Source organism: Pseudopodoces humilis, chromosome 26 (assembly GCF_049639895.1).
Source record: "Pseudopodoces humilis isolate 2021_Gansu_Grassland_sample_001 chromosome 26, ASM4963989v1, whole genome shotgun sequence".
In the NCBI taxonomy this organism is placed as follows: Eukaryota; Metazoa; Chordata; class Aves; order Passeriformes; family Paridae; genus Pseudopodoces; species Pseudopodoces humilis.
The window spans coordinates 2,424,324-2,434,613 of record NC_142225.1 but is presented as its reverse complement, the minus strand read 5'-3'; positions in this window follow the sequence as shown (position 1 = coordinate 2,434,613).

Here is a 10,290-nt window from a genome sequence, read left to right as displayed (position 1 = left end):
CAATTTCACTTTTTTTTTTTCTTCTGTGATGCTCTGCTAGATGGTGTTGACCTATCAGGTCTGATGTATTCCTTCTAAAATAACAAGAGCATTGAATGCATTTGAATAATCAAAGTAACTTCATGAAAATGAGATGCATCAAACAGTAGCAAAAGTCTCCATTATCGTCTGATACATTTGAAGCAGAGGAAATATGAGGGAGCGGTTTTGCCTTGAATTGTGATGGCAACATAAAAGTCTTTTTTTAGGCTTCTCTATTTCTCTATTAATTTTCATGCTGATTTTTTCTAGAAGTATGGGAATGGAGCATTCAGCCTTCATAAGTAGTAGGTCTCCTTCCCACATAATTCTTGCAGTGAATTAATCCCAAAGTGCTGCTTTTGGCATCTCTTGGAGCTCTCAGCTCCTTACATCTTCCTCTCATAGCTTCTCTCAGCTTCTCAGGCATCCCACGGCTTCTTCTGGCACTGCCCAGGGGGTCACACAGGTTCAGGTGCCCGGCGGGGTTCAGGCAGGCTTGGGGTGCACAGCGGTTACATGAGGCTGGCAAAAAGTCACTGGTGGGGCTCTGCTGGGCTCGGTTTTAGGGCCAGTGCGCTGCAGTTTCTTCCTAAACGACTTGGATCAGGACTTGAAAGGATACTGAGAAATTTTGCTGACACGAAACTGGGAAGAGCTGTTGGCTCCCTTGGAGGCAGAGAGATCTTGATAAATGTAAGGGCTGGGCAATCACCAACCATGCGGAGTTTAACCATGTGGAATTCTGTGCCTGAAGAGTTGCAGGACCTGGAAACCCTGGATGTACGGACAGAGTGGGGAATGAGACTCTGCAAAGCAGTGCCGTGGAAAGGCACCTGGGGGTCCTGGAGGTAGCAACTTGGATGTGAGTCAGTGTGCCCTGGGGCCAGGAGGGACATCCCCGTTCTGGGGGCACCCAGGCACGGCATCGCCGGCTGGCGGAGGGAGGGATTGTCCCCTCTGCTCAGGGCTGCGGCAGCCTCGCCTCCAGTACTGATCAGTTTTGGGTGTCACAATATGAGAAGGATATAAAGTTGTTGGAGTGTCCAAAGGAGGGGCCACACGAGGAGTGGTGAGGGGTGCTTGGTTCGTTCAACACGAACGAGCCTGAGGTCAGAGCTCATCGGGGGCTGCAGCTCCACCCGAAGAGCAGCGGAGGGACAGCTCCGATCCCTGTGACAGGGACAGGACCCAGGAAAGGGCTGGAGCTGGGCCAGGGGAGTTTAGGTTGGATCTCAGTGAAGTTTGTTCCCCCAGAGGGTGCTGGCACTGCCCAGGCTCCCCAGGGAATGGGCACAGCCCTGAGGCTGCCAGAGCTCCAGGAGTGTTTGGGCACCGCTCCGAGGATGCCCAGGGTGGGATCTGGGGCTGTATGTGCAGGGCAGGGTCGATGATCCTCGCGGGTCTCAGGACATTCCCCAGCTCCGGGAAGGTTCCGCGGGTCCCGCTCGGGCCCTCACGGCCCGGCCGTCCCGCGGGCGGCAGCGCCCCCTGGCGGCCCATCACTCACTGGAGCAGCGGCTCCACCACACGGGCCCCACGGACCGAGGGATCCTCGGGACGGGCACAAAGGTGACCCCTGCTCTCCCTTCGTAGCCTGTTCGGAACAAATCAATATCGTTGACGGGAGAGCCATTGAATTTTTGTCAGTAGGATTATCAGATTGTAAAGGAAGCATTTGCTTGGTAGACTATTCACTGTATTATTCCATGAGCTGCTGTAATTAGTCCTGTTTGCTGGGAAGAGTGACATTTCCATCTTGAAAATGTCCAGCTTCAAAATCCATGGATTTTATTGCTTTTTATATTAAAGACCCTTCTGTTATCAAAGTGTCCTTTCCCCCTGAAGTTCTTAGATGAAACAAGCACGTGGATATTTGTAACAGGCTTCAAGTCTAGCAATTTCTTTGCAGTTAGATTTAAATTATGCATATCCTGGGGAAAAGACTATTTGGTTTTAGTTATTTTCTGATTGCAGACCATGCTAGAAAACTTTTCAGCGAAGTGTTATCCAACTGTAGCACTAGGTGTTCAGATACTGCTAAACACATGGAATTACTTGTAGTGACAGATGGAAAAGAAACTGTCCTTGCTTGAACAAGTGCTGTTTAATTTCAATTACTAGAAGAAAGCCTGACTTATTATTCCCATAAATTTCATCCTGACTTGAGAATTAAAATATTTAAAAATTTATTTGGGTGAGGGAGGTGAATTTTACCACTTTCCTTCCATATCTGACCTACCCTTCCTCTGTTTTTCAGTCTTCCAAATGGTTCTCTGTAAGCCATTAACCTTTCAGATATCAATAGAACACAATATTCTTTTTTCTTTCCGGTGTTTGACTGTTTCCTATGTGGTTTACAATTCCAGTTTTATGCTTTGTGAACAGTAAAACTTCTATGAGTGTTTCTTAGCTCTGCAGAGGATTGCTCAGATTTCATGGAATTAAAGAAAAAATTATAGAATGGTTTGGGTTGGAAGGGACTTCAAAGATCATTCAGTGCCACCCCCTGCCATGGGCAGGGACACCTTCCACTGTCCCAGGCTGCTCCAAGCCCTGTCCAGCCTGGCCTTGGGCACTTCCAGGGATCCAGGGGCAGCCACAGCTGCTCTGGGCACCTGTGCCAGGGCCTCCCCACCCTCACAGGGAAGGATTTATCCCCGGTATCCCATCTATCCCTGCCCTCTGGCAGTTTAAAGCCATTCCCCCTTGTCCTATCTGCTTCCTGTTTCTCAGCTGTTTCTATGCATGATAAGCTCAAATTCCCTGTCCAGGGTCCAAAATAGCCCTTCAGAGAAACATCAGCCAGGGAGTGAGGATAAAATAATCTTATTCCCTGACTTAAATATTAAATTTATGTGGAACTACAACTGATTTTAAATTCCAAGCAAACAGCCCCAAACCCATACTGGACTCCCATTCTTCCAGGGACAATGAAACTTGCATCATACCTTTGGCATCTGTGTTGCTGTTTCCATTTCCACTGAGTAATTGCCGGAATTCTGGGCCTGGCAACTCTGTTTCTGTCTCTGAATGCAGCTCAGGAATTGCTCCCTGGAATACAGAGGAGGTCAGAAGAGACTGTACTTCTCAAAGTGTCTGGGCAAATCGTCTGCTCCTTTGTTTCCTTCCATGCTTTATTTTTCAATGTATTTACTTGCTTTGCATCAGGCATTTGCAATGCTGGGTCAGTCTGCAAAGCTCACACGGGGCTGTTGAGAACTGGTTGGATACCCTGGCAAATGCATTGGCCTTGTATTCTTTTTTCAGGAGGGTTCAGAATATGCTGTGCTTCAAATCCCGGCCTGTGTCTGAAAGTTGCATTGCAAGGGTGTAAAATCCCAGAATCCTGTCATTTCTACAGCAAGCATGACCTGGATATTATTTCTAGCATCACCCCTTAAAGGCCAAAGTGGGAAGGAAGAGAGAACACCAAGTTTTCTTTTCTGTTGTGTTCCAACAAGCCTTTCCCAGTCCTGGCTTGGTGTTTTGAGTCTCCTCCCAGCTCTGCACTAAACAAACAAGAGAGGTTCACCCAGTTACCAGTTATATTCTCTCTTTGCAGATCCTTCTGCTCTTGGGCCTGGTTTCTTTCTACTCAGGTAGATGTGAGCTGCACAATCCCTCTTGGATTCACCTCTTCCTGCTGAGTCCCTCTACAAGGTGCAGGTGAGTGGTGCCTGACACCTAGATGATCATCATGTGTGTGATTCTGGTGGGCAGGAACAGAGAATGACCTGGTTTGCAGGGTCTTGTAACAGGCACAGCCTGCACAGCCTCTAAGATGTGGGTATTCCAAAGGAACATTCCCACTAAATCTTCTCTAGCCAAGGGAAAGAAGCTTCTGTATCATAGTTCAGCCTCTCTGTCCCACTCAGGTGGGATCCTACCTGCCTCCAGCCCTGGGGCCCAGCACAGGAGGGTCCTGGAACTGCTGGAGCCAGTTCAGAGGAGCCACCAGGATGATCAGAAGGATGGAACAACTCTGCTGTGATCAAAGGCTGAGATCTGAGATTGCTCAGCCTGGGGAAGAGGTTTGGGGTGACCTTACTGTGGCCTTCCCAGAGCTGAAGGGCTGGACAAGAAAGACAGAGAGACACTCCTGTCCTTGGAGGGACAGGACAAGGGGGAATGGCTTCCCACTGGCAGAGGGCAGGGATAAGATGGGATTTTGGGAAGAAATTGTTCCCTTTGAGGGTGGTGGGGCTGCGGCACAGGGTGTCCAGAGAAGCTGTGGCTGCCCCTGGATCCCTGGGAGTGTCTGATGCCAGGCTGGACAGGGCCTGGAGCAGCCTGGGATAGTGGAAGGTGCCCCTGCCCATGGCACAGGGTTGAATGAGAGAGGCATTAAGGTCCTTTCCTCCCCAAATCATTCTGGGATTCTGTGATGTGGTAAGAGCTAGAGTTGGTGTCCATGGGAAGAGCCCCTTTCACACATTTTTGCTGTAGCAACATCCCAGTCTCAGCAGTGGAGTTTCCTTGACCAAAACACAGAACTGCCAGAGAGGAACTTTTGATCCTGGTTAATGTTGCCTCTGGACCGGAAGTAGACTTTGAAAAAGCAAGCTTCATTGTTTCAGCTCCCTCATGAATCAGTAGCACATTCTGGACAGTTGACGTTGATTTATCCATGAACCATCTCTGACAAAATGTAATGAATGCTCATGAAATGTTTTAATTTGGCATCATTTCCCTGGAAGGATTAGAAAAGTAAGAAGATGCTTTGTTTCCCAGGAAACCTGGCCTAGAAGATAATAACATGATCTGTCAAACTGTGAGAAACACTAAGGAAAAACAGGTTATCAGAACTGTTGCTCAAGTTTAATTAGAAGGAATTCTTCTAATACGTGTGATGGCTGAGGTCTTTTTGAGCTCATCTGGCTGTTTGGGTCAGCATGGGAAATGAGGTATGGAACTGATTCCATGATGAGCCACAGGGGGTCTAGGACAGCTGGACAGGGATTAATTCTTTTTGCCCAGGCCAAAGAGTCTGTGCTGTGGATTACAGTGGGAGCAGTTCCCAGGAGAACAGGGTACCTACTTGCATGTGGATATTTCTCCTATATTTACAGCCTTCCTAGTGAGAAGGATTGACCTTCTAATCCTTGTTCTTTCAGACTGAACACCTTGAGACACTGCTCTCAATGCCCAGTGACAGAGAAATGGCTGTTTTTCCAGAATTTTTGTGTGTTCATTGCCTCTGGGCCCAGAGGCTTCCACAGGTCCAGGGGATATGTATCACAACCAGTGTGGAGTGGAGATTTTCTGCAGAGATTAGGCCACTGGAGTGATCCCAGAACTGTAAATTCTTGAGTCTAGTCCTAGCTCAGCCCTGTGGTTTACTCCCATATAATCTGTTGTTCTCTTCAGGGAATTAAAATCTAATACATATAAAAGGGTCTATGAGTGACTTATTTCATAGTGCTCTGGAACTGTTTATTACAGAAAGCCTATTAAAAAGCTCTGCTAATCTCTGAGCTGTATTCCATCATCTTTTCCAACCTTAATGATTCTAGGAGCTAGAGGAGGGTGTGCAGCTCTGCCCTTAGCCTGGAAAGTAGCAACAGCAGAAACCCAGGGTGCTGTACAGAGCTCCAAACACTGCCAGCCATTCCAGGAATACTCCTGGGGCAATCCCCAGGGGGCACATGGAATTTCATGCAGTCAGCATGGAGGTCCCGAAGGCCCTGACTCACAATCTGCATCACAGGAGGGAACAAGCTGTTGCTGCTGTCTTGATTTGAAAATTTTTTGAGCCAAGTAGGAAAAGGAAACTGCTCCAAAGGGCAATGGAAAAAAAGAAAATTACTCAAATTTAAAGCTTATGCCTCAGGATCAAGGAAGTTTACTAGACAGGTTTTAAACTGCACATTTCTGTGGTCCTTCAAAAATGCATCACGGCTGGAATGTGAAATCAGAGAAGTAAGTGGTGCCACGTCCTCTCTGCTTTCACTTGACTGCCATCGGGGACTGGGCTGATTTGCAACACCATGAGAAATACCAGTACCAGACCAGTGAGGTCTGGGAGCCGGGTCAGCTCCCGGGGAGGGAGGGATGTATTGCTGGGTGTGCTCCCTCCAGCAGAGCCTGGCTGCAGTTCAGAGCTGCCTCCAGCTGGCAGGAGATGAAGATTTCAGTGACAGCAGGGGCTGAGTGGCACTTGCTGAGTTTGCGCCTCATTGTGATGGGGGAGAGGGTACCCAGCAGACAGCAGAAATCCTTAAAGAGAAGAGTCTGCTTCCACAAAACTGCATTAAGCTGGGAATTGATGGAGGTTTAGGTATTTTTTCAAGTTTCAGTATAAGGACAGCAGCAGCAGGTGATGTATTAACTTTAGCAGGTGCTCGGTATCACAGAGAAATACTCCCTGAATCCCAAGGCAAAGGGAAATCTGAACACATTTATGGCCTTTAAGGATATACATTTGTTCATTGGTTAAACAGAAGAAAACAAGAGAACAGAAGGAGACTAGAAAGCCCATTTATTTTGCTATTTCTCTGAATATTGATGGCTTTCCATTAGGAAAGGCAGCTTTTAAAACAAACAGACAAATAACACTATGGAGTTTAAAAGCTTCATAATTATTAACATTTGGTTATTGTTACATCTGGGTTACCACCATGCTGCCTGCTCTACCCTTACTATGAAATGTGATTTTCTCTTGGCACAGAACTCTGCCTGTGTTGTATCAGAAGAATATTTGGACACAGAATTCAGTTATCTGAGGGAAGTTTTGGTTTCTCTTCAAATAAATGATCAGTCCAACATGTTTACGATAAATGATTTTGTTAATTTTTTTGGGAAGATTTCTCTGCTATTTAATCTGTCCTGCAGGCTACAGGAGGGCTCCATACAAGTTAAACTGGCAGCAACAGTGCCTTTCTCCTGCTCCTCCTCCTCACTCCAAGAGTAAATTTCTTTGCTGGGCTGCACCTTGAATTCAATGGTTTTAACTTAGGTACTTCACATGTACCATCAGTGCTGGGGGAGCTTTGGGGTCCAGAGCCTCAGCACTGATTAAATGTAAAATTATACAGGATGAGCTGCTGAGAACAGAATCCCAGTCAATGACTGAGGAGTCCAAAGAGCTTTTCTGCTTTTCTGAATTCTACCCCAAGGTACTCTTTTGCAAGGACAAAACAGAAGGGAAAGGTCCAAAATGAGCTTTCTTGTGTGAGTGGTTTCTTCTCAAATAAACAGAAATGCTGCTGAGTTTTCTATTTTCCATGGAAATTTGCTAGAAAGCAGAGGAGCTGAGGAGAGGAGGAACTTTTTAAAATGATGGATCCAAAGCTATTATTGTGCTATTTATACAAAGCCTTTGCATCAGTAATTGCATATTAGAGAGGTACAAAATGTCCTTCCAGAGCAAATGTACTCAGACTAATTCAAACATATTTGGCAATTCATGAAGGTGTTTAACTGTTCATGGATCTGGGTAGAAAAGTCAAGTACTTCTGACTTTAAGACAGAAATCAGATACTAATAATGACCAATGTTTATCTCAAGAACCTGCCACTAAGACCAAAATGTCTATTTCCATGCTAAGTCAAATCAACCCATGTCTAAAGTCACTATTTATTGCATATTAACTACAGAAAACTTCACCGAGTTTTATAAACCTCCTCCCCTTCCTTAGTTCTTATTAACCCCTGTAAGAAACACTCATCAGGACTGCTGCAGTGTGGAAAAATATTTGCAAGTGTGAAAAGGAAAATTATGGCAGTAGGAAGATATAATTCCTATTTCACATGGATCCCTATTTCAATCATGATAGAATCTTATTTACTGTCCCATTCACATGAGTGGTGCTTTTCTGCTTCTGGCTGGAACACTTGAAGGAAATATATTAATGTGATCATGGTGTGATGCTGTTTGGGTACAAGAAGAGAAAATTTCCATCAGGGAGAGCTGATCTGAGCACAGCTGCTGCTGCTGCTGCTTGGAAACTTGCCAGTGTTTTAAATAGACTTCTACATTTTCCCAGGTCTAAGAAGTAATAGAAAAGGCTGTTAAGAGTGGAGTAGGATTAAGTGTTTAGGAAAAATTAGGGGAAAGGTATTGGAGTCTTCGTGCCTGGCTGTGAATTGCAGAGGAGAATTGGAGAGACCCATTTCCAGTGCTCCAATCTGTGTAGCCATGAGCCAAGGGACAGGACTTTTCCTTTGAAATCATCCCACAATTCAGCCTGCCCTTATTTCCATTATTCTCACTCTACATTTTCTTCTTCTGATCTTCTTAAAACAAACATCACTGAATTCCAGCAGGCCAAACTGGTAATGTGCTCCTCCTATTCCTACCCTTACATTCCCAAGCTGTTTCCTTTAGCATTTACTGGCAGCTGCCCGTAAAGTGGACAGGCCATAGGTGCTACCAGAACATACATTTATTTCTCTGGCATTCCTTTCAAGTCAGCTCTGAGAATTTCACTACTATGCAAGATGTCTGAAACATTATTTGTCCCCAGCCTGTGCTCTTCCCATTTCCACCTTCAGTCTGGAAAAAAACAAATCCATTTGGTGCCTGAGTCTGTTCGCTCACATGGTGCGCACACGACTGCAGCTAAATCAGAATTAGCTAAAACAGGAAGCTTATTTCAAAGCCTGTGCAGCCCAGCCAGGAAAGCTTCCAGAAACATGTGGTCTGAGATGATCTCAGCACGTTCATTATTCAGACTGTGAATAGCTTTAAAAGGGCCAAATTTCTTCAGGTTGAATCAGCTAGGAAAGTAATTCAAATGGAGCAGTAGGAATCGCTTGAGCAGTTCAGGAAATGTTTGTTGGAGCCACTAAGAATGCAGAAGGCAGAAAAATAAAATCTACTTTGATAAATATGTATTCAAAGTTTGGGCTTATAAGAAACTGGAAAAGTAAATAGAAGTACCATATATTTTTTTATAGAATGGTGATGTTCTAAATCCTTTTATATCAAGAAAAACAATCCAATAACAGCAACACCCCACAAGCAGATATAATGGTCATGAAAATATCAGACATGTTGAGTAAATTTTGCTATTTTGGGGATAAAGTGAAAGTAGCCATAACTATCATTCAGCAATTTTATTAAAAAAATTACAATCACCATCAATTTTGCAGTGAACCTGTTTTTCACAGTGGCTTAAGTCATGAAATTCTATGGATCTATAGAAATGCTTCAAACCATAGAGAAACCCTCTAATTTCATACCAAAAACTTGGGAAAAGCATGGATTGGATGTTCTGAAACCACACTAGAGGGCACTTGAGCTACTTCTTCTTGAGTCAGAGTAGAGGGATGCTTAACCAGGAGCAGCAGTGGACTGAACATGGGAATTATCAGGATTTATCAATATTAGATTGGTAGAATGATCAGTGATTTCCCCCAACAGCTTAATGGGGGGAATAGGTACGAATTTCCAGGCCTAAATTTTGCTTGTAGGTACTGTAAGCAATTAGGAAGAAATAATGTAAAAATTGCTGATTGATTGCAATCATGTTTTTTCTCTGTACATGGATCAACCACAGAAATGTGGGATACTTTGGGAATTTCACAGAAAAATCTAGCCTCAAACAGAGTAAATGTCTGGAAAGCTGAGCTGTTCTTTGCTCCCACTGTAATGGTCTTGCTCCTGTACTGTCCCCTTTTGGAGTCTGATGTCTTAAAAGGATTGATTTTGTGGGAATGGAACCAACAGCACTTGACAGCCTTTCTGTAAGGTATCCATAATAAATACTGAAGGCTAGGAAGGTACTGAACACCCCACTGCTTATAAGACACTTTCAGAGGTTTGGTTAAAAGAAATTACTATGTTGATCTGGTTCCCAATGTGGGAAACACCCACAGAAGTTTGAGTGTATTTAGCTGGAGAAAAGGAGGCTCAGGGGGAATATCTGGCTCTGCACAACTCCCTGATAGGAGGGGCAGCCAGGGGGGTTTGGCTCAGCTCCCAGGGAACAGGGACAGGATGAGGGGAAATGGCCTCAAATTGTGCCAGGGGAGGTTTAGATTGGATATTGTGGAAAATGTTTTCACTGAGTGATCAGACACTGGCACAGCTGCCCAGGGCAGTGGTGGAATCCCTGGACGTGTTCCAAAGTCATGTGGATGTGGCACCTGGGGACAGGGGTTAGTGGTGAACACAGCAGTGCTGGGGAATGGCTGGACTTGATAATCCTAAAAGGCTTTTCCAGCTGAATGGTTCCATGATTCTCTGATCTCTCAGGGATCAAGGCCTCCCTACCTTTGGTGCTGGGCCCCACACTTCAAGGTCCTGGAGCCCAGCCCTGGCAGAGCA